This window comes from Pseudophryne corroboree, chromosome 5, assembly GCF_028390025.1.
Source record: "Pseudophryne corroboree isolate aPseCor3 chromosome 5, aPseCor3.hap2, whole genome shotgun sequence".
Taxonomy (NCBI): Eukaryota; Metazoa; Chordata; class Amphibia; order Anura; family Myobatrachidae; genus Pseudophryne; species Pseudophryne corroboree.
In genome coordinates, this window is record NC_086448.1 from 387,114,442 (window position 1) to 387,139,036 (window position 24,595).

The 24,595-nt window shown below is 48.0% G+C and overlaps 1 protein-coding gene across 6 annotated transcripts in view; it reads right to left on the reverse strand.

Moving 5' to 3' along the window:
- CTNND2 (catenin delta 2) overlaps positions 1-24,595 on the reverse strand; it is a 1,915,824-nt gene that overhangs the window by 1,118,732 nt on the left and 772,497 nt on the right. The window lies entirely within an intron of this gene.

The following is a 24,595-nucleotide window of genomic DNA, read 5'->3' on the forward strand; positions in this document are numbered from 1 at the left end:
TATCTGTTGGAGGGAGCTTCTCATTCAATCACCATACTTACAGACCACAAGAACCTTTTATACCTGAAGGGCGCACAATGTCTCAACCCTCGTCAGGCCAGATGGGCACTTTTCTTTTCCAGGTTCGACTTTAAACTCCAGTTCTGTCCGGGCTCTCAGAATCGCAAGGCCGATGCCCTTTCCCGCTCATGGGAGCAAGAAAATGAGTCAGAGTCTTCAGACAAGCATCCTATTATAAATCCGTTGGCATTCTCCACGGTAGGGATGGACTCTACGCCCCCATCAGGGAAAAGTTTTGTGAAGCCGATGCTAAGGAAGAAGCTCATGCATTGGGCCCATGCTTCCCGTTTTGCCGGACATACAGGTATCCAAAAAACCCTGGAGTTTATCTCTAGGTCCTATTGGTGGCCAACTCTGAAAAAGGACGTCTTGGAGTTTATTGCATCTTGCCCAAAGTGTGCCCAACATAAAGTATCCCGCCAGTCGCCTGCGGGGCAACTGGTTCCACTATCCGTTCCCCGTCGACCATGGACCCACTTGTCGATGGATTTCATTACAGACTTACCCATGTGCAACAAGTTCAATACCATCTGGGTGGTAGTTGACCGGTTCACCAAGATGGCACACTTCATTCCTCTCACCGGTCTTCCGTCAGCTTCCAAGTTGGCTCAAGTATTCATACAAGAGATCTTCCGACTCCACGGTCTTCCTGAAGAAATTATCTCAGATCGAGGAGTTCAATTCACAGCCAAATTCTGGCGAAGTTTATGTCAAGTCCTCCAAGTCAAGCTAAAGTTTTCCACGGCTTACCATCCTCAGACCAATGGTCAAACCGAGAGGGTGAATCAGGACTTGGAGGCCTTCCTCCGCATCTATGTGTCCTCCTCTCAAGATGACTGGGTTCAATTACTTCCCTGGGCCGAGTTCTGTCATAACAACCAGTATCATTCTTCATCTGCTTCAACACCATTCTTCACTAACTTTGGATTCCACCCTAAAGTTCCTGAGTTCCAACCGCTTCCAGCAACTTCTGTTCCCGCAGTGGATATCACCTTGCATCAGTTTGCCAATATCTGGAAGAGCGTACGATCAGCTCTGCTCAAGGCATCGTTCAGGTACAAGAAGTTTGCGGATAAGAAGCGTCGAGCAGTTCCTGCTCTCAAGGTGGGTGATCGGGTATGGTTATCCACGAAGAATTTGAGGTTAAGAGTTCCCAGTATGAAGTTTGCACCTCGCTATATCGGTCCTTTCAAGATTGAACAAGTCATCAATCCTGTTGCTTACAGACTCCAGTTGCCTCCCTTCTTAAAAATACCCAGGACATTCCATGTTTCCCTGTTGAAACCGCTGATCTTGAATCGGTTTCATTCCTCACTTCCTCCAACTCCGAAAGTCCAAACTCAACGAGGCGTTGAGTATGAAGTGGCCAAGATCCTGGACTCACGTCACCGTTACGGTCAACTACAATATCTTATTGACTGGAAGGGTTATGGTCCTGAGGAACGTTCATGGACCAATGCTTCTGATGTCCATGCTCCTGCCTTGGTCCGGAGATTCCATTCCAAGTTTCCTCAAAAGCCAAAGAAGTGTCCTGGGGCCACTCCTAAAGGGGGGGGTGCTGTCACGATCCGGGTATCTGGAGGCCATTTCTTACCCATCAGATGCCTCCTAAGGCTGGCTCAGCGCTCCAGGACCGGATCCCATCTGTTATCCTAATGTTCACATTCCTGCATCCTCTCCTGTCTCTCTGAGACGCTGTCACAGTAACGCCTTATTACATCTGGCATGGCGTCTTCCGCGGCCTCCGCCGCCGTCCCTGAGCTTCTGCATGCAGAGTGTCAGAGTGGCGATTACGTCAGCCGCGGCCTCCGCTGTGTCCGCGTGGTTGGATGTGCACTTGTCAGCCTGGCGTCTCCTGTCTCCAGTGGCCGGCGCCGCCATTACTGTTTTCATTACCACATGGATTACAAACCAAACTTCCCTCCAAGTGTCTGCATGGGCGCAGCCATCTTGGATTCTGTCAGATGATCATTTCCTCCAATCTGTTGTCAGTATTGTTAATCTGCATAATTGCCTAGCCAATCCCTTCCTTGCTGCAGGTATAAATACACTGTGCCTGAGCAAGGAAGGCGTCAGTGCTTTGGTTGTCAAACCTAGTTCCTGTTTGTCTCTCTCCTGTGATTGTCTTCCAGGTTCCAGCTCCTGTCTCAAGACTTCCACCATAGAGACCCGCACCAGCATTCCACCTGCGGTGTAGCCTGACTCTCCAATCCATTGTGGATTCATCTGTTTCCAGCTACAACATTACCTGCTTCCAGCTCAGCTTCCAGCAGAGTACAGCTTCCCTTAAAGGGCCGGTGTCCTTTCTACACTTTACCACTCTCCACCGGTATTATTATTTCTCCGCTCTCAAGTTCTGCATTTCAGTTCATATTTCATCGCTCCCAAGTTCATTTATTATTTAACTGGTTCCAGCCAGTATCCACTCCGTGCTAACAACAGTCTGGTTCCAGCCAGTATCCACAGCAGCTGTTTTACCTTCAGCAACCCAGCTTTTCCTGGAACACCAGCTGGCACAATCCTGGGTTATCTCCATTGCTACAGTCGGGCCTGGTAAGGACTTTCCATCTAGAAGATCATAAGAACTATCTCACACTACCAGTGCCCTGTGGCTCCTGCCATCCTGTAGTACCCAGGAACTGTATTTATTATTTGCTGACTTTTACGTTTTCTTTTACTGCTGCTGTGTTGCGGAGTTGTCATAATAAACATCATTGACTTTTATCTAAGTTGTCGTGGTCACGCCTTCGGGCAGTTATTATTCATGTTACTTACATGTCCAGGGGTCTGATACAACCTCCCAGGTTCCGGTACATCTCAGCCCCTACAACTGAGGCTGCCTCCCGTCAGCTCAGGCCCTCAGTTGTGACACTGATGCATCTGAAGATGCGACCCGGACCATTTGTCCAGCAGGTCCCACTGGAAAGTTCTTGCGTGGAATCTGCCGAATGGGATTGCTTCTTAGGAAGCCACCATTTTACCCAGAACCCTTGTGCATTGATGCACTGAGACTTGGCTCGGTTTTAGGAGGTTCCTGACTAGCTCGGATAACTCCCTGGCTTTTTCCTCCGGGAGAAAAGCCTTTTTCTGGACTGTGTCCAGGATCATCCCTAGGAACAGAAGACAAGTCGTAGGAACCAGCTGCGATTTTGGAATATTGAGAATCCAAACGTGCTGCCGCAACACTACCTGAAATAGTGCTACACCGACCTCCAACTGTTCCCTGGATCTTACCCTTATCAGGGAATCGTCCAAGTAAGGGATAACTAAAATTCCCTTCCTTCGAAGGAATATCATCATTTCGGCCATTACCTTGGTAAAGACCCGGGGTGCCGTGGACCATCCATACGGCAGCGTCTGAACTGATAGTGACAGTTCTGTACCATAAACCTGAGGTACCCTTGATGAGAAGGGTAAATTTTGACATGAAGGTAAGTATCCTTGATGTCCCGAGACATCATGTAGTCCCCTTCTTCCAGGTTCGCAATCACTGCTCTGAGTGACTCAATCTTGAATTTGAACCTCTGTATGTAAGTGTTCAAAGATTTTAGATTTAGAATCGGTCTCACCGAGCCGTCCGGCTTCGGTACCACAACAGTGTGGAATAATACCCCGTTCCCTGTTGCAGGAGGGGTACCTTGTTATCACCTGCTGGGAATACAGCTTGTGAATGGCTTCCAAAACAGTCTCCCTGTCAGAAGGAGACATCGGTAAAGCCGACTTTAGGAAACGGCGAGGGGGAGACGTCTCGAATTCTAATTTGTACCCCTGAGATATCACCTGACGGATCCAGGGGTCTACTTGCGAGTGAGCCCACTGCGCGCTGAAATTCATTGAGACGGGCCCCCCACCGTGCCTGATTCTGCTTGTAAAGCCCCAGCGTCATACTAAGGGCTTAGCAGAGGCGGGAGAGGGTTTCTGTTCCTGGGAACTGGCTGATTTCTGCAGCCTTTTTCCTCTCCCTCTGTCACGGGGCAGAAATGAGGAATCTTTTGCCCGCTTGTCCACGAAAAGACTGCGCCTGATAATACGGCGTCTTCTCATGTTGAGAGGCGACCTGGGGTACAAACGTGGATTTCCCAGCTGTTGCCGTGGCCACCAGGTCTGAAAGACCGACCCCAAATAACTCCTCCCTTTAATAAGGCAATACTTCCAAATGCCGTTTGGAATACGCATCACCTGACCACTGACGTGTCCATAACCCTCTACTGGTAGAAATGGACAACGCACTTTGACTTGATGCCAGTCGGCAAATATTCCGCTGTACATCACGCATATATAGAAATGCATCTTTTAAATGCTCTATAGGCAATAATATACTGTCCCTATCTAGGGTATCAATATTTTCAGTCAGGGAATCCGACCACGCCAACCCAGCACTGCACATCCAGGCTGAGGCGATTGCTGGTCGCAGTATAACACCAGTATGTGTGTAAATACATTTTAGGATACCCTCCTGCTTTCTATCAGCAGGATCCTTAAGGGCGGCCATCTCAGGAGAGGGTAGAGCCCTTACAAGCGTGTGAGCGCTTTATCCACCCTAGGGGGTGTTTCCCAACGCACCCTAACCTCTGGCGGGAAAGGATATAATGCCAATAACATTTTAGAAATTATCAGTTGTTATCGGGGGAAAACCACGCATCATCACACACCTCATTTAATTTCTCAGATTCAGGAAAACTACAGGTAGTTTTTCCTCACCGAACATAATACCCCTTTTTTGGTGGTACTCGTATTATCAGAAATGTGTAAAAACATTTTTCATTGCCTCAATCATGTAACATGTGGCCCTACTGGAAGTCACATTTGTCTCTTCACCGTCGACACTGGAGTCAGTATCCGTGTCGGCGTCTATATCTGCCATCTGAGGTAACGGGCGCTTTAGAGCCCCTGACGGCCTATGAGACGTCTGGACAGGCACAAGCTGAGTAGCCGGCTGTCTCATGTCAACCACTGTCTTTTATACAGAGCTGACACTGTCACGTAATTCCTTCCAACAGTTCATCCACTCAGGTGTCGACCCCCTAGGGGGTGACATCACTATTACAGGCAATCTGCTCCGTCTCCACATCATTTTTCTCCTCATACATGTCGACACAAATGTACCGACATACAGCACACACACAGGGAATGCTCTGATAGAGGACAGGACCCCACTAGCCCTTTGGGGAGACAGAGGGAGAGTTTGCCAGCACACACCAGAGCGCTATATATATATATATATATATATATACAGGGATAACCTTATATAAGTGTTTTTCCCCTTATAGCTGCTGTATCTTTAATACTGCGCGTAATTAGTGCCCCCCCTCTCTTTTTTAACCCTTTCTGTAGTGTAGTGACTGCAGGGGAGAGACAGGGAGCTTCCCTCCAACGGAGTTGTGAGGGAAAATGGCGCCAGTGTGCTGAGGAGATAGGCTCCGCCCCCTTATCGGCGGCCTTATCTCCCGTTTTTTTATGTATTTTGGCAGGGGTTAAATGCATCCATATAGCCCAGGAGCTATATGTGATGCATTTTTTGCCATCCAAGGTGTGTATTATTGCGTCTCAGGGCGCCACCCCCAGCGCCCTGCACCCTCAGTGACCGGAGTGTGAAGTGTGCTGAGAGCAATGGCGCACAGCTGCAGTGCTGTGCGCTACCTTGTTGAAGACAGGACGTCTTCTGCCGCCGATTTTCCGGACCTCTTCTGCCTTCTGGCTCTGTAAGGGGGCCGGCGGCGCGGCTCTGGGACCCATCCAGGCTGGGCCTGTGATCGTCCCTCTGGAGCTAATGTCCAGTAGCCTAAGAAGCCCAATCCACTCTGCACGCAGGTGAGTTCGCTTCTTCTCCCCTTAGTCCCTCGATGCAGTGAGCCTGTTGCCAGCAGGTCTCACTGAAAATAAAAAACCTAAACTAAAACTTTCACTAAGAAGCTCAGGAGAGCCCCTAGTGTGCACCCTTCTCGTTCGGGCACAAAGATCTAACTGAGGCTTGGAGGAGGGTCATAGGGGGAGGAGCCAGTGCACACCAGTTAGTCCTAAAGCTTTCTTTAGATGTGCCCAGTCTCCTGCGGAGCCGCTATTCCCCATGGTCCTTACGGAGTCCCCAGCATCCACTTAGGACGTTAGAGAAATATTTAATAGCAGAACTGCTAATCTTTTATTCGCAATTCTGCTAAGCTAAGATAGACTCCCAGAGGGCGGCGGCCTAGCGTGTGCAATGCTGCTAAAAGCAGCTAGCGAGCGAACAACTTGGAATGAGGGCCCATATCGGTAGCTATATTGCATTGTGTGTAGGTCCCTTAACTGGGGATTTTCTTTTTTCAATTTATAAAATCAGGTAAAAATATTTTTCCAAACCACTACCAAAAAAATCTTGAAGGAAAACCTCCTTGCAGAACTATTGTAATTGTTCTACAGTATGCTCTGAAATGTTGTTATTATTATTAACATTGAGGTTCTCGTGCGAGTCGTGTTTAGTTTGACAAATGCATGTTTTTATACAGTACATGCACACAGAAAAAGACTTACACATGTATTCATATGTAGAGCCTGATGCATATTATACCATGCAGCTCAGTACATGTGATGTACAGTATCTGAAGACATAAAGAGGCACATGTACTAAGCCCTGCCCCCACACCTTATAGCAGAGAGCAGGGGAGCGTGGCTTAGAGGGGACTGATTTCCCCCAGCTGCAGGTGATCACTGCACACGCAGAGATCACCATAGTTGTGCTGGGGGGAAACAATGTCCCCCTCTTCGCGCTTTTAGTTTAGGCACAAGCGCTCCATGTGTGCTGTTCGCATGGCATTCTCACTCAGGCGCCATTTTGGGAGAGATGTCAGCAGTCATGACCACAACCTTACTCCAAGAGAGCCACAGCAGCATGAGGAAATCTGTTTAGCACTTGTACATAACAGATGGGGAGGCAACAAGGCATGCTGGATGTATGAGATACGACCTGGTCAGGTAACGCACCCCTGACAGCGGTCATATGCCATAAGTTTTTGTCAGGCAAGTGGTTAAACAGCAATAAAACATCAGAATATAAATCTCAATATAATCAGTATTAATATAAGTAAAAGGTATATAATGGAGCACCCACATAAATGAAAAGTGATGGTTAGCGAAGTTTCATACCAACCGTTCCATTTTAGATTAAAAAAATGTATAAAAGATAATTATATAGCTCTAGCCATCTTATTATATAAGCGTTCTGCTGCTCTATAGAGTACACAGAATTAAGCTCTTTCTGACACAAACACCGGCAACAAAGCACTTGGATGACGCTGTGAAGGTAGAAAGTAAAAGAATGTTCAATTCCTCATACTATTAATATCACAATTGAAAGTGTACATTGTTTTATAATTTTACAAAAGACGTCTCAAATAATATTCCATTGCTAATTGAGCAGAACAGATTTTTTTTTTCTGCTAAATTTGACAAAACATTGGGCCCGAGTCCCAGGTGGGAGTAAAGCAAAAAACAAGCAAGTAACTTTCACTGCAGGGGGAGCAGATATAAAATGTAGATGTAGATTTGACTGGGGTGTCACTGGTGTATCTATAATGGGTGCAGTGTGTGCGTTGCACACGGGCTCCTGGGTCCAGAGGGGCCGCACACACCGCACCCATTTCTTTTATACTCACCTTTCCGGCGTCCATTGGTGACTGTGTGTGGGCCCCCTCCTCTCCTGTAGCCGTCACCGCCGCTGCTAGCACGCTGAGCACTAGAGACTCTGGCACAGTGCCAGAGTCTACAGCGCATGCGCAGGACTCCGAAAAAATGGCACATGCGCTGTACACTCCGGCACTGTGAGTCTCCGTGCTGAGAGCACCAACAGCGGCTGTGGCGGCTACAGGGGAGGAGGGGGCGCACACATGGAATCTGCACACAGGTCCGCTCCTCTCTAGAAATGCCTCTGTGGGGTGTCCAAACCCATATATAAATTTGTGGGCTGCTACATGCAAAAGCATCCAGCAATTATCCCGCATCATACGTACTGTACCTACTTTTGCACTCTCTCCTCTGGGAAAAGCCCATGGAAGAGATGCAGCTGACTTGAGGTTGGGGCGGGGAAATGGGCAGGATGCAGGTGCCTACTCTTCTGGGGTTCTGGGGGACAGAAAAGTTTTGAGTCACCCAAACCTTCAGGGAGAGTAGGCAAATATGCCCTGCATGCGAAAAACAAATTAAAAAATGAAGGTGCACACCTTGCTTTGCACCATAGGGGATAATTCAGATCTGATCGCGGCTGTGCGCATCGGGGATAATTAAATTGCACATCGGGGATTATTAAATTGCAGAATTTATTCTGGGACAGTAGCTCAGTGTAGTGTTACACAACCTTTCTGAAAACACCTGTACAGTTACACAAATCACTCCAAACACTAACCTCTCCCTTTTTGCATGATCCTGCCCCCTGCTCCAACACAGTTGGTTATAGATAAGATTACGGTTTAAATTGGTGACTACACTTTAATTTATTCATGACAAATTTCAAATGACACATATTTGAATTCATACATATATACAGTACAGTCACCCAACCTTGGCCCTTGAGGCACACTAACAGTTCAGCTTTTAGTGATAGCTTGAGCACTGATGGGTAAATCAAAATAACTGTGATACTAATTAAGTCACCTGTGCTCAAGTACAGTATGTCTATCCCTAACCACTTGCCTGGCATGGGCGCATCAGATGTGACCACACAAGCCTGGGCTATTCCTGACATGGCTGCATCTGATGCGACCTGTCAGTAAGACCACTGAGCAGCTGCTCTCATAGGAACCTCAAGTCATAGAAACATAGAATTTGACGGCAGATAAGAACCACTTGGCCCATCTAGTCTGCCCCTTATTTATTTTATCCTTTAGGCAATCTCAACCCTTTTTTAACCTTGATTCTTTGTAAGGATATTCATATGCCTGTCCCAAGCATGTTTAAATTGCCCTACAGTCTTAGCCTCTACCACCTCTGATGGGAGGCTATTCCACTTATCCACTACCCTTTCTGTGAAGTAATTATAGAAACAAAGTCCCTATGCTTCCTGAACTGTAAAAGACACAAAAAAGGAATGACAGTGAAAAACTGAATAGATTAAAAAAAATGACAAGGTAAATGAAAATAAGCAGATGCAAAATGGAGACACACAGCTGTGTCACACACTACACTATGGTGCAGCACAGAGAGCAGACGTATCATGACTTGGGACTTCCGTTGGGGCCCCACAGCGGTGAGCACTCATTTCCATGGCTTCACCCACTTAGCTGGCAAGGTCGACTATTTGAATAGATTGATACGGGTTTGTGATTGGTTAATGTGACCACTTCCAGCCCTTGTATACCGGCTCTCTATTAGTGGCTGTGTAGAGTCAGATGAAAACTGCCAAGGTGCAGTTGAAACAGACTGTTGGGCCTCTGCTGCAGTTTGCTCTGCCTTGTACCATGCTGGATTCTAAATAAACCCACTATTTGCTGATTATCTGAGTGCTGGTCCTGCATTCTTCTCTGGAAGCAGGAGGGGAGTGTGCTAATCCTATATAATAAAAGGATAATGCCGCTCCTCCTCCTCACCTCTATGGGGGGATTCAAGTGTCTTGCATATCGGAGGCCACTAGATGGTGCAAATCAAGTGTTGCTCCATTCAAGCGCGCACTTCTGACATAACTGCCATCTTGTTCCACATTTTGACGGGCTGGTACATTAACAAATTTTATATATGTATATGTTGTAACGCTGTAAGGGAACAAGGTGCCGTTTCCTGGGGTAAATGGCACCTTGCAGCAGCTGAGGAATCATACAAGTCCAGTTTATGGTGCAACTGGCCACGACCAGTTTTATTAAACAGAAAATAAAACAAACACCAAAAGAAAATACCTTGCCTGTCCGGCACTAACTAAACACAAGACGTTCCTAACTGTCTCTAAACAAAAACACAGAGTCTTACAGTCAATACTGTTTAGCTCACTTGTATATGGAAGCGTATCTCTCTCACAGAGATCCTGCAGTCTTCCCAGGTAGTCTGCACACACTAATCAGGTCAGCAGCCCCATAACACTCTTACACAGCTGAAACCCTGATTAGCCCTCTGTGAGGCCAAAGACCAGAACTGGGCCTAATGTCTGGAACTTGCCCTATCTCGCTTTCAAGGCCCTTATCCAGCTTTGCCAAAACAAAACATTTTCCTAGAAGTTTTCATTTTTCTAATACATGTAAGACAAGAACCTGGGACAAACATACCTGCCCTCAAACACTATTCCAGTGTTCTTGTCACAATATATATATATATATTAAACGATTTACGGCCTGTATCACGTGTAGGAGTTGTATAATGGCCGGTGCCCTCCGAGGGAAGACGGGAGAAGCCGGTTTCTTAGATAGAATGCGTGTATCGGCGGCACTCACTGGGCTTAAGAAACTCGAGTAGACACAGCTCAATGTGATCGACGTTTCAATGCAAATCAATACATATCCTGATGAAAATGTATTGATTTGCATTGAAACGTCGATCACATTAAGCTGTGTCTACTCGAGTTTCTTAAGCGCTGTGAGTGCCGCCGACACACGCATCATATATATATATATATATATATATATATATAAATAACCTGGACAAAGGGGCGTGTGGCCCCGAAACGTTGGTGTCATATATTGGTGATTATATAATACATTTTTGACTTATTTAAGTTCTCCGAGTGCCGCTGCTTCTGTACTTTACACACACACACACACACACACACACACACACATATTTAAATATACACACACACACATACATACGGGATGCGGTCAAGATCCCGCCGGACGGAATCCCGGCGGTCGGAATACCGACACCGGAATCCCGACCGGCACAATCCCAACATATTCTCCCTCCGTGGGTGTGTGTATAAATTAGTGTGCCGAGCATAGCGAGGCACCGTGCCCGCAGTGAGGCGAGCGCAGTGAGCCCGCAAGGGGCTGCGATGCGCTCGCCACCCCTGTCGGGATTGTGCTGGTCGGGATTCCAGTGTCGGTATTCCGACCGCCAGGTTCCCGTCCAGCGGGATTTCGTACTGACCCCATACATACATACATACATACATACACATATTCGGTATGTGTTCACAATACCGACACCAAGAACCTGATGTTTAAAATCCTTACAGGGGCAAGGTAAGTATGCTAACTCCTCTCCCTACCCCCTAATCCTCCCATCCCGCCTAACCTACCTCCCCCCCCCCCTAACCCTCCTTAGTGCCTAACCCAAACCTCCCCCGGTGTGCCTGACCTCACCAACCTAACCTCCCCCCGTGGTGCTTAACCATAACACCCACCCCACCTCCCTGCAGCCTAAACCTACATCACTTTACCTGTATGTGGCTGTTCCAGGCACCCTGCATCCAGTAGCACTACTGCAGAGCTGCCTGGAGCATCCTTAGGACACTTCGTGCAGTGCTCTACTTGCTAGTGCTGGCATTCCCACCTCCTAGGTGTGATGTAATGATGTCACCGATTCAGGGGGCAGGATGGCATAGAACCCTTCTTTGTACGGAAGTGCTAACAATGTCTCACAGAAAACATACAATATCAGCTGATGTAATGTCAGCAGGAACGAAAAACGTGGATCAGTGAATCTGCGTCGGCAAAAATGCGGGTTGTTTGACGATTGAGGCATTTTTCGCCAACGCCTTTTCACTAAATGTAAAAAAAAAGAAAAAGATTTTAAACCTACTGGTAAATCTTTTTCTCCTAGTCCGTAGAGGATGCTGGGGACTCCGTAAGGACCATGGGGTATAGACGGGCTCCGCAGGAGACATGGGCACCTATAAAGAACTTTTATTATTAGGGGGTGCACTGGCTCCTCCCTCTATGCCCCTCCTCCAGACCTCAGTTAGAGAAACTGTGCCCAGAGGAGATGGACAATATGAGGAAAGGATTTTGTTAATCTAAGGGCAAGATTCATACCAGCCCACACCAAACACACCGTATAACCTGGAATATACGCAACCAGTTAACAGTATGAACTAAAACAGTATCAGTCAAAGACCGATCTTAACTGTAACATAACCCTTATGTAAACAACAACTATATACAAGTCTTGTAGATTTAGTCCGCACTGGGACGGGCGCCCAGCATCCTCTACGGACTAGGAGAAAAAGATTTACCGGTAGGTTTAAAATCTTATTTTCTCTTACGTCCTAGATGATGCTGGGGACTCCGTAAGGACCATGGGGTTTATACCAAAGCTCCAAACCGGGCGGGAGAGTGCGGATGACTCTCCAGCACCGATTGAGCAAACGCGAAGTCCTCATCAGCCAGGGTATCAAACTTGTAGAATTTTGCAAAAGTGTTTGAACCCGACCAAGTAGCTGCTCGGCACAACTGTAATGCCGAGACGCCTCGGGCAGCCGCCCAAGAAGATCCCACCTTCCTAGTGGAATGGGCCTTTACCGAATTTGGTACCGGCAATCCAGCCGTAGAATGAGCCTGCTGAATCGTGTTACAGATCCAGCGAGCAATAGTCTGCTTAGAAGCAGGCGCGCCAACCTTGTTGTCTGCATACAGGACAAACAGAGCCTCTGTTTTCCTAACCCTAGCCATCCTGGCTACATAAATTTTTAAGGCCCTGACTACATCCAGGGACTTGGAGTCCTCCAAGTCACCCGTAGCCACAGGCACCACAATAGGTTGGTTCATATGAAAAGAAGAAACCACCTTAGGCAGAAATTGAGGACGAGTCCTCAACTCTGCTCTATCCACATGAAAAATCAAGTAGGGGCTCTTGTGAGACAAGGCCGCCAACTCTGACACCCGCCTTGCAGATGCCAAGGCTAATAACATGACCACCTTCCAGGTGAGAAATTTTAATTCCACCGTTTGAAGAGGTTCAAACCAGTGTGATGTAAGGAACTGTAACACCACGTTAAGGTCCCATAGTGCCACTGGTGGCACAAAAAGGAGTCTGGATGTGCAGCACTCCCTTTACGAAAGTTAGGACTTCTGGTAGAGAAGCCAATTCCTTCTGAAAAAATATAGATAGGGCCGAAATCTGTACCTTAATGGAGCCTAATTTTAGGCCCATATCCACTCCTGTCTGTAGGAAATGGAGAAAACGGGCCAGATGGAAATCTTCTGTAGGAGCATTCTTGGTTCCAAACCAAGATACATACTTCCTCCAGATATAGTGATAATGCTTCGCCGTTACTTTCTTCCTAGCCTTTATCAGAGTAGGGACAACTTCCTCCGCAATACCTCTCTCAGCTAGGATTTGGTGTTCAACCGCCATGCCGTCAAACGCAACCGCGGTAAGTCTTGGAACATGCAAGGCACCTGCTGCAACAGGTCTTCCCTGAGAGGAAGAGGCCATGGATCTTCTGTGAGCATCTCCTGAAGATCCGAATACCAGGCCCTTCGAGGCCAATCTGGAACCACGAGTATTGCTTGTACTCTGTTTCGTCTTATGATTGTCAACACTTTTGAGATGAGAGGCAGAGGAGGGAATACATAAACCGACATGGTGTCACTAGGGCATCTACCGCTACTGCCTGAGGGTCCCTTGACCTGGCACAATACCTCCGAAGCTTTTTGTTGAGGCGTGACGCCATCATGTCTATTTGAGGAAGTCCCCAAAGACTTGCTATCTCTGCAAAGACCTCTTGATGAAGTCCCCACTCTCTTGGATGGAGATCGTGTCTGCTGAGGAAGTCTGCTTCCCAGTTGTCCACTCCCGGTATGAAGACTGCTGACAGAACACTTACGTGATTTTCTGCCCAGCGCAGAATTCTGGTGGCTTCCGCCATTGCCACTCTGCTCCTTGTCCCGCCTTGGCGGTTTACATGAGCCACGGCTGTGACGTTGTCTGATTGAATCAGAACCGGTAGGTCGCGAAGAAGATACTCCGCTTGTCGTAGGCCGTTGTATATGGCCCTCAATTCCAGCACGTTGATGTGTAGACAAGCCTCCTGGCTTGACCATAGTCCCTGAAAATTTCTTCCTTTTGTGACTGCTCCCCATCCTCGGAGGCTCGCATCCGTAGTCACCAGAACCCAGTCTTGAATGCCGAACCTATGACCCTGTAGAAGGTGAGCACTCTGCAGCCACTACAGGAGAGACACCCTGGCCCTGGGGGACAGGCTTATCTTTTGATGTAGGTGTAGATGGGACCCCGACCATTTGTCCAGAAGGTCCCACTGAAACGTCCTCGCAAGGAATCTGCCGAAGGGGATGGCCTCGTAGGCTGCCACCAATTTTCCCAGAACTCAAGTGCATTGATGAACAGACACTCTTTTTGGTTTTAGCAGGTCCCTGACCATGTTCTGGAGGTCCTGGGCTTTTTCTATTGGTAGAAAAACCCTCTTCTGTTCCGTGTCCAGAATCATGCCTAGGAATGATAGTCGAGTCGTTGGAATCAACTGTGACTTTGGCAGGTTGAGAATCCAACAGTGTTGATGTAACACTCTCAGGGAGAGCGACACGCTTTTCAGCAATTGATCTACTGATCTCGATTTTATCAGGAGATTGTCCAAGTACGGGATAATTGTGACTCCCTGCTTGCACAGGAGCACCATCATTTCCGCCATTACTTTGGTGAAAATTCTCGGGGCCGTGGAAAGCCCAAACGGCAACGTCTGAAACTGGTAATGACAGTCCTGTACCGCGAAACGCAGGTATTCCTGATGAAGAGGAAATATGGGGACATGAAGGTAGACATCCTTCACGTCCAGCGACACCATAAAATCCCCTGCTTCCAGACTGGATATCACAGCCCGGAGTAATTCCATCTTGAATTTGAACTTTTTCAAGTATAGGTTTAGGGATTTTAGATTTAAAATGGGTCTGACCGAACCATCCGGCTTCGGGACCACAAACAGTGTTGAATAGTACCCTTTTCCCTGTTGGCCTAGGGGAACCTTGACAATCACTTGCTGTTGACACAGCTTTTGAATTGTATCTAATACCACTTCCCTCTCCGGGGGAAGAGGCTGGCAAGGCCGACTTCAAAAATCGTCGAGGGGGCACCTCTTCGAACTCCAGTTTGTAACCTTGGGATACAATTTCCAACGCCCAAGGATCCACGTCTGATAGAAGCCAGACCTGGCTGAAGAGTCGAAGACGTGCCCCCACCGGTGCGGACTCCCTCCGTGGAGCCCCAGCGTCATGCGGTGGATTTAGCAGAAGCCGGGGAGGACTTCTGCTCCTGGGAACTAGCCGAAGCAGGTGTTCTCTTACCTCTACCCTTACCTCTGGCGAGGAAAGAGGAGCCCCGACCTCTTCTGGACTTTTGCGACCGAAAGGACTGCATCTGATATTGTGGGGTTTTCTTTTGCTGTGGGGGAACAAAAGGCAAAAATGTAGATTTACCCATGGTAGCTGTGGAAACCAGGTCCACGAGACCATCCCCAAACAAAACATCACCCTTGTAAGGTAAGACCTCCATATGCTTCTTTGAGTCGGCATCACCCGACCATTGGCGGGACAACAGAGCTCGTCTTGCCGAAACTGCCATGGCGTTGGCTGTGGAACCAAGCAGCAGATGTGGGGTCTCTTTGAGCGTCTCTCATATATAAGACTGCGTCTTTAATGTGACCTAAAGTCAGTACAATGGTATCCTTGTCCAGGGTATCCATGTCAGCCAACAAGGTATCTGTCCATGCTGCAACAGCGCTACAAACCCATGCCGATGCTATTGCCGGTCTGAGCAAAGCACCCGTATGTGCATAAATAGACTTTAAGGTAGTTTCCTGTCTACGATCCGCAGGATCCTTAAGGGCCGCGGTGTCTGGAGACTGTAGCGCCACCTTCTTGGACAGACGCGTTAACGCCTTGTCCACCCTGGGCGAGGATTCCCACCGTATCCTGTCCTTTGCAGGGAAAGGATACGCCATAAGGATCCACTTGGGAATCTGCAGTTTTTTGTCTGGAGTTTCCCAAGCTTTTTCAAATAATTCGTTCAGTTCATGAGATGGAGGAAACGTTACCTCAGGTTTCTTTCCCTTAAACATGTGTACCCTCGTGTAAGGGACAGAGGGGTCATCTGTGATATGCAAAACATCTTGTATTGCCATAATCATATAATGAATACTTTTGGCCACCTTAGGGTGTAACCTTACCTCATCATAGTCGACACTGGAGTCAGAATCCGTGTCGGTATCAGTGTCTGCTATTTGTGATAGGGGACGCTTTTGAGACCCTGACGGGCCCTGTGACCCAGTCAAATCCGCGGATTGACTCCCTGCTGTTTCCCTGGACTCAGCTTTGTCCATTCTCTTATGTAATAAGGTCACATTAGCATTTTAAATATTCCACATATCATACCAATCATGCGTCGGCGTTGCTGACAGAGACACCACAATCATCTGCTCCACCTCCTCCTTGGATGAGCCTTCCGCTTCAGACATGCCAACACACGCGTACAGACACCCGCACACACACACAGGGATATATCTATAAGGGGACAGTTCCCCAACAAGGCCCTTTGGAGAGACAGAGAGAGAGTATGCCAGCACACACCCAGCGCCAACTGACACTGGAAACAATTCCCAGATATAGCGCTTTTATATATATATATATTAACACTGCGCCTAAATGTGCGGCCCCCCTCTCTTTCAGCCCTGTGTCAACGTTCTGCAGGGGAGAGTCCGGGGAGCCAGCTGCTCTTCAGATCACTGTGGAGAAAATGGTGCTGGTTAGTGCTGTGAGACCAAGCTCCGCCCCCTCAGTGGCGGGCTTCGGTCCCGCTCAAAATTACAATTAATGGCGGGGGATGTACATATCTACTGACTCCACAGCCCATATGTGAAAAACATGCCAATACAGAAGTTTATATTGCTGCCCAGGGCGCCCCCCCTGCGCCCTGCACCCATCAGTGCCTGTCAGTGTGTGTAACGTGTGGGAGCAATGGCGCGCAGCGTTACCGCTGCGTGCTTACCTCAGTGAAGATCCGAAGTCTTCTGCTGCCTTAGAAGTCTTCTTTCTTCTTATACTCACCCGGCTTCTATCTTCCGGCTCTGCGAAGAGGACGGCGGCGCGGCTCTGAGACGAACGGCAGGGGGAGACCTGCGTTCCGATCCCTCTGGAGCTAATGGTGTCCAGTAGCCTAAGAAGCAGTGCCTATCATTCAAGTAGGTCTGTTTCTCTCTCCTCAGTCCCACGATGCAGGGAGCCTGTTGCCAGCAGTGCTCCCTGAAAATAAAAAACCTAACAAAATTCTTTAATCAGAGAAACTCAGTAAAGCTTCCCTGTAGTGCACCCATTCTCCTCTGGGCACAGAATCTCACTGAGGTCTGGAGGAGGGGCATAGAGGGAGGAGCCAGTGCACACTCATACTAAAAGTTCTTTATAGGTGCCCATGTCTCCTGCGGAGCCCGTCTATACCCCATGGTCCTTACGGAGTCCCCAGCATCCTCTAGGATGTAAGAGGGGGGGGGGAGTTAAAAGGCATTGGCAAAAAGGTCTTGAAAATTGGTGAAGAAAAAAAAATTGGATTTTAATTACCTACCGGTAAATCCTTTTCTCGTAGTCCGTAGAGGATAATGGGATACATTTAGTACCATAGGGGTATAGACAGGTCCACTAGGAGTCATGGGCACTTTAAGAATTTGATAGTGTGGGCTGGCTCCTCCCTCTATGCCCATCCTACCAGACTCAGTCTAGGAAACTGTACCTGAGGAGACGGACATACTTTGAGAGACGGATAGATAAGGATAGTGATGAGATTTCGAACCAGCGCACACAACAAGAGGAAAGCCAAGCTAACCAAACTTGAAACGGGAACAGCAACGGCTGAACCAACATTACTTGACCAAGTAACAGTGCAGGAAGAACGAAGCACTGGGAGGGCGCCCAGTATCCTCTATGGACTACTGTCACAACTGAGGGCTGGTGATGGTGACTGGGAGCCTCAGTTGTAGGGGCTGATAGGTACCGGAATGTGGGAGGAGCGAGTAGACTCCTAGACATATGCAAGGTAGCACTATGTAGAGCCCGAAGGTGTGACCACAACAACTGGAAATCTCTTTCAGTGATTTTATTAAATAAAAAGTCATATAACGTGCAAAAGAATAATAGGAAGTCATAAGTGGTAATTTGGTGCACAACTGGTTAAAACCAGTAGTCTGGAATGTGGAGGAAAGTTCTGTAAAGTAAAAATTAAGCTAGGGTTCGCTGGAAGATGAGAAATGAAGCTGGAGTGCGCTGGAAGTTGAGAAATGAAGGATGGCTACTGGAAAGCCAGTGTTCAGACACAGGTGAATCAGGGTAGACTGTAGAGGGTTAATCTCTGGAGAGTCGGGTTACACTGCAGAGTGTAATGACCAGGGAGTCAGGCTGAACTGCAGAATGGATTCACAGGAGAAAGTCTGTAGTGAAGCTTACAGGCTGGAATCACTGAAGACAATGAAAGCACTGACAACTTCCCAGCCCAGGAACAGGATATTTATACCTGCTGGGAAGCAGGTATTGGTTGGGCAATTAACCAGAGTCCAGAATGCAGCTGCTGGGTAATCAGGCTGAGAGCAGAGTGCAGCTGATAGACTGAAAGGTAACATGTGATCAGGAAAACATGGCTGCGCCCATGTTAGCTTTTGGAGGGAAAGTCAGTTTGTAACCTGCATGTGAAATTTAACCCTGATGCTGCCAGAATCACAGTGAGGAGACCTGAGACAATGGGATGCAGCGTGCTGCACGCAGACAGCACAGATGGAATCCGGGCTTGGAACGCTGGGACAGTCTCAGGAGGCATTTAGAAGGTAAGTATTGACGAGAAATTACCCGGATCGTGACAAGTACGAGAAAAGGATTTACCGGTAGGTAATTAAAATCCTTTTTTCTCTTACTTCCTAGAGGATACTGGGGTCCATTTAGTACCATGGGGATGTACCAAAGCTCCCAAACTGGGTGGGAGAGTGCTGATGTTCCTGCAGAACTGATTGACCAAACTGAAGGTCCTCAGAGGCCAAAGTATCGAACTTGTAGAATTTAGCAAACATGTTCGAACCTGACCAAGTAGCTGCTCGGCAGAGCTGTAAAGCAGAGACACCCCGGGGAGCCGCCCAGGAAGAATCCACCGACCTAGTAGAGTGGGCCTGTACAGAATTTGGACACGGCAAACTTGCCGTGGAATAAGCATGCTGGATAGTAAGTCTGATCCAGCGTGCAATTGTCTCCTTTGAAGCAAGACACCCAATCTTATTAGGATCATAAAGGACAAACAGCGAGTCCATCTTTCTGTAACGAGCTGTTCTTTTCACATACACCTTCAAAGCCCTCACAACATCCAAAGACTTTGAAGTAGCAGAGGTGTCTGTGACAACCAGAACCACAATAGGTTGGTTGATGTGAAATGCGGACACCACTTTAGGAAAAAATTGCTGACGAGTTCAGAGTTCAGCTCTGTCCTCATGGAAAATTAAATAGGGACTTTTGGGAGACAATGCTCCTACCTCCGACACACGTCTTGCTGAAGCCAAGGCCAACAGTGTGACGGTTTTCCACGTAAGATATTTGACATCCACCTCCTGTAATGGTTCAAACCAGTCCGACTGAAGGAACTGCAGCACCACTTTGAGATCCCAAGGTGCCGTGGGAGGCACAAAGGGAGGCTGCATGTGCAGAACACCTTTCAAGAAAGTCTGGGCCTCAGGGAGAGAAGCCAATTGTTTCTGAAAGAAAATGGACAAGGCCGAAATTTGGACTTTTATGGAGCCCAGACGCAGGCCCACATCCACTCCTGCCTGCAGACAAAGCAGGAAACGTCCCAGGTGAAATTCTACCGCAGAATAATTTCTGCTCTCACACCATGAGACGTATTTCTTCCAAATACGATGGTAATGCTTAGACATTACCCCCTTCCTGGCTTGGATCATAGTCGGGATAACCTTATTCGTTTTTGCATTCTTGGGATCAGAGGAAGTGGAGGAAACAAGTACACCATCTGATAGATGCCTTGACAACTCCATAAGTCAATCGCCACCGCCTGTGGGTCTCTCGATCTGGAACAATACCGCCTGAGCTTCTTGTTGAGACGAGAGGCCATCATGTCGATCTGTGGATACCTTCATCGACTTGTCAAGTACCTGAACACTTCTGGGTGAAGACCCCACTCTCCCGGGTGCAGGTCGTGTCTGCTGAGGAAGTCTGCTTCCCAGTTGTCTACTCCAGGAATGAAGACCACTGACAACGTCACAGCGTTTTTCTGCCCAGAGGAGAATTTTTGACACCTTAGACATTGCTGCTTTGCTTTTCGTTCCGCCCTGTCGGTTTATATACACGTTACTGCTGTCACATTGTCCGACTGGACCTGAATGGCCTGATCTTGAAGAAGATGATGTGAGGCCTGCAGAAGGGGGTTGTATATGGCCTTGAGTTCCACAATGTTGATTGGAACCTGCTCCCCAACCTCTGAGGCTTGCGTCTGTGGTTAACAGAATCCAGTTCTGAATTCCGAACCTCTGTCCTGCGACGAGGTGAGAAGTCTGTAGCCACCACAGAAGGGAGATCCTGGCCTTTGGTGACAGATGGATCCTCTGGTGCATGTGAAGATGTGATACGGACCATTTTTCCAACAGATCGAGCTGGAAGGGTCTTGCGTGAAACCTTCCGTATTGAAGTGCCTCGTAAGAGGCCACCATTTTACTCAGAAGGCGAATGAATAGATGCACAGACACCCGGGTTGGCTTCAGGATATCTCGAACCATCGACTGGATTACCAATGCCTTTTACAATGGAAGGAACACCTTTTGTGACTCCGTGTCCAGTATCATTCCCAGGAATGGGAGCCTCAGTGTTGGCTCTAGGTGAGATTTCCCGTGATCTTAGAGGAGTTTGGTTGAGAGAGCAATGCTGTCCAGCAACCTTTCCATGTATGGCGCTTTTATCCGGAGATCGTCCAGGAATGGAATTATGTTCACTCCCTGTTTGCGGAGTAGAAACATCTCTCCCATTACCTTGGTAAACACCCTTGGTGCCGTGGAGAGACCAAATGGCAGGCCTGGAACAGGTAGTGACAGTCCTGCAGTGCAAACCTGAGATAAGCCTGATGAGGTGGCCAGATCGGAATATGAAGGTACGCATCCTTGATATCCAGAGACACTAGGAATTCCCCCTCCTCCAGACCTGAGATCACTGCTCTCAGAGAATCCATCTTGAATTTGAACACTCGTAAGTACGGGTTCAAAGACTTAAGGTTCAGAAATGGTCTTACCGAACCGTCCGGCTTCTGTACTACGAACAAGTTGGAATGGTACCCCTTGTTTAGTAGATGAGGTGGAACTGGAACAATGACCTGAGTCTGTACCAGTTTGTGGATGGCATGCTGTAAAGTTATACTTGGCTCTTGTGAAACTGGCAAGCCTGATTTGAAGAATCTGTGAGGTGGGAGCTTTTGGAACTCCAGTCTGTAGCCCTGGAAAATAAGATCTATGACCCAGGGATCCTGGCACGAATTTGACCAGATCTGACTGAAGAATTGCAGTCGGGCTCCCTCTTGACAATCTTCCAGGCATTGCGGTCCACCGTTATGCTGAAGGCTTTGAGGAAGCAGAACCTGAGCTCTGTTCCTGAGCACCTGCTGTTGCTGGTTGCGTGGTTTACCTCTTGCGCCACTGGAGGACGTAGAAGCACCTCTGGATTTGCCCTTGAACTTGGCCGTACGAAAGGACTGTAACTTAGAAGCTGAATAAGTCTTCTTGGTTGGGGGGGCTGCGGAAGGAAGATATGTATACTTATCCGCAGTAGCAGTGGAGATCCATTTGTCTAATTCATCTCCTAACAAGGCCTCTCCTGTGAATGGTAGGCCTTCCACGCCTTTCCTGGAGTCCGCGTCAGCAGTCCACTGGCGTAACCACAAGCCCCTGCGTGCCGACACTGCCATAGCGGTGGTGCATGTGTTAAGCATGCCTATTTCCTTTATGGCTTCCACCATAAAGTTCGCAGAGTACTGTATATGCTACAGGAGGAAGACAACATCCCCCCTAGATAAGGAATATAACCCCTAAATTAGGTTACCTGACCATTTAGCAATGGCTTTAGTGATCCACACACATGCAATAGTGAGTCTTTGGGTCACCCCAGCAGCTGCGTACAATGATTTGAGTGTAGTCTCAATTTTACGATCAGCCGTGTCTTTTAGGGAGGCTGCAGGCAATACAATTTTACGTGACAGCCTACAGAATGATGCGTCCACTATCTGTGAATTTTCACATTTTTTCCTATCCTCCAGAGGAAAAGGAAAAGATGAGAGCAACCTTTTAGGGATCTGAAACTTCTTATCAGGATTAACCCATGGTTCTTCAAACAGGGTATTCAATTCCTTTGACACAGGAAAAGTAACTGAGGACTTCTATTTTACATTAAAATAAGATTCCTCACACTCCTCTGACAATTTATCAGGAATATGCAGAATATCTCTGATAGCCTCTATAAGAGCCTCTATTCCCTGTGACAGAGCTGCATCTGAGTCCACCTCCCCCTTCTCCATGTCTGACCTGTCAGAGTTAGACTGCAGGATATGGGCCAGAGATCACTTTTGCAGACAAATGGGAGGGGATTGAGATGCCGTTTTGGGGACTGAGTATCTGTTCATAAACTCATCCACAGTCTGTTTTAAGTATTGCGTCTCTTTCTCATTGCGGGACAATTTTGTAGAAAGCGTGGAGATCATTCCGTTAAGAGAATTAACCCACTCCGGTTTAGCCCCGTTATTCTGTGAACCCTGACTACCCAATAGTGAGCCCCCTGGTGAAGAGAAACACTCCACTGTACAAGAAACACACTCTTTGCTTGACATAATGTAAATGTGACAGCGCACACACACACACACACACACACACACACACACACACACACACACACACACACACACACAGGAAAAGGTTAAGCACAAGTAACCCACAAAGAGCCCTTCAGGGAGACACAGTTGTTTGGAGCCAGCCCCCACCACGCCCTTACTGCTAATGCCACGCTTAGCCGGGTCGCAGACTAAGTACCCTCATGATAGGGGACTTGGTACACTAATAGTCGCTCCCCCCCGCTATGACCCCCTGGTACCGCTGAGGTAATATGGAGACACTGCAGGAGCTGCGCGTCCCTGTCAGTCAGTGTCTGTGACCACTGCAGAGGGAAAATGGCGCTGGTGAGCTGCTAGATCCTCTCATAGTGAAGACCCACCCCTTCATCGGCGCGCGGTGTTTGCCAGGGGTGTAGTATGGCTGACCGGCAGTCAGGAGACCGCCGGTCAGCTTACCGATGCCGGGATCCCGGCAGCATACCGATGCCGGGATCCCAGCGGGGAGGGGCAAGTGCAGCAAGCCCCTTGCGGGCTTGGTGGCGACCTACGGTCGCCACGGGTTCTATTCCCACTCTATGGGTGTCGTGGACACCCACGAGTGGAAATAGTCCCTGTTGGTCGGCATGCCGACCATCGGGATAGTGAGGGGTCGGGATGGTGGAGGAGGTCATGTGACTGTCGGTCTCCCGACCGCCGGTCACATGAATACCACCCTTTGCCAGTTTGGGTACTGTGTACAGTGTACCGAGACGCAGTTGTGTACTGTGTCTGGAGATGCATTCCGCCCCATTTAGAAGCCGTGCGTCTTCGTACCCTCGTGCCGCCATAATGGCCGGCGCCCCCGCTAACCGGGACGCCGGCTCAGTACTCACCACTCTTCATTCTTCTGGCTCTGTTAGGGGTGGCGGCGTGCTGCGGGAATGTACGCTCGCCGTGGTTTGGCTTGCGAATAGTTCCCTCAGGAGCTCAGTGTCCTGTCAGCGGGGAACGGGACCATTAACCCTTCAAGAGGTTGGGCCGTTACTCCCCCCTAAGTCCCACGAAGCAGGCAGGCTGGTGCCAACCAGCCCTGCCTGAAAATAACATAGAAAATAAATGCAGAAAACTCTTCAGGAGCTTCCATAAATGTGACCGGCTCCTCCGGGCACATTTTCTAAACCAAGTCTGGTAGGAGGGGCATAGAGGTAGGAGCCAGCCCACACTATCAAATTCTTAAAGTGCCCTTGGCTCCTAGTGGACCCATCTATACTCCCATGGTACCGAATGGACCCCAGTATCCTCTAGGACGTAAGAGAAAAAGGAGGGCAAATTCAATAGTTTTGAGATTACCGAAGCTAATTAGATAACCCCCTACATATCTGCCATTTTGGCTCTGCATCTTACAGCTGCAGCTTACACACAATTGCAACTATATAATGAAGCTGCACTGCATGCCATGAACCCCTAATATCCTGGGAAAACAAATGCTACAAATTACAGAATGATTATTATGACATCATTAATTGTACTTTTAGGTCACATTTTCTATCACATAGTTGAATCTGTGCGTTCTATAAGCAGGTACTTTAAAGTAAGTGGTCCCTAACCTACAAACCAATATATATATATATATATATATATCTATATCGTTTGTTACAATGCATTTGTAGATTACGCCTGTATTTTGTGATTTCAACTCTCATTTGTAGAAAATGGAGAAAAATGTTTGCTTTTCAAGACTTCGCAAATTATTTTTAATTAAAAAAAGAAAAAAACTTCCAAAAGGTTCTTTACTAGACATAGAACCCGG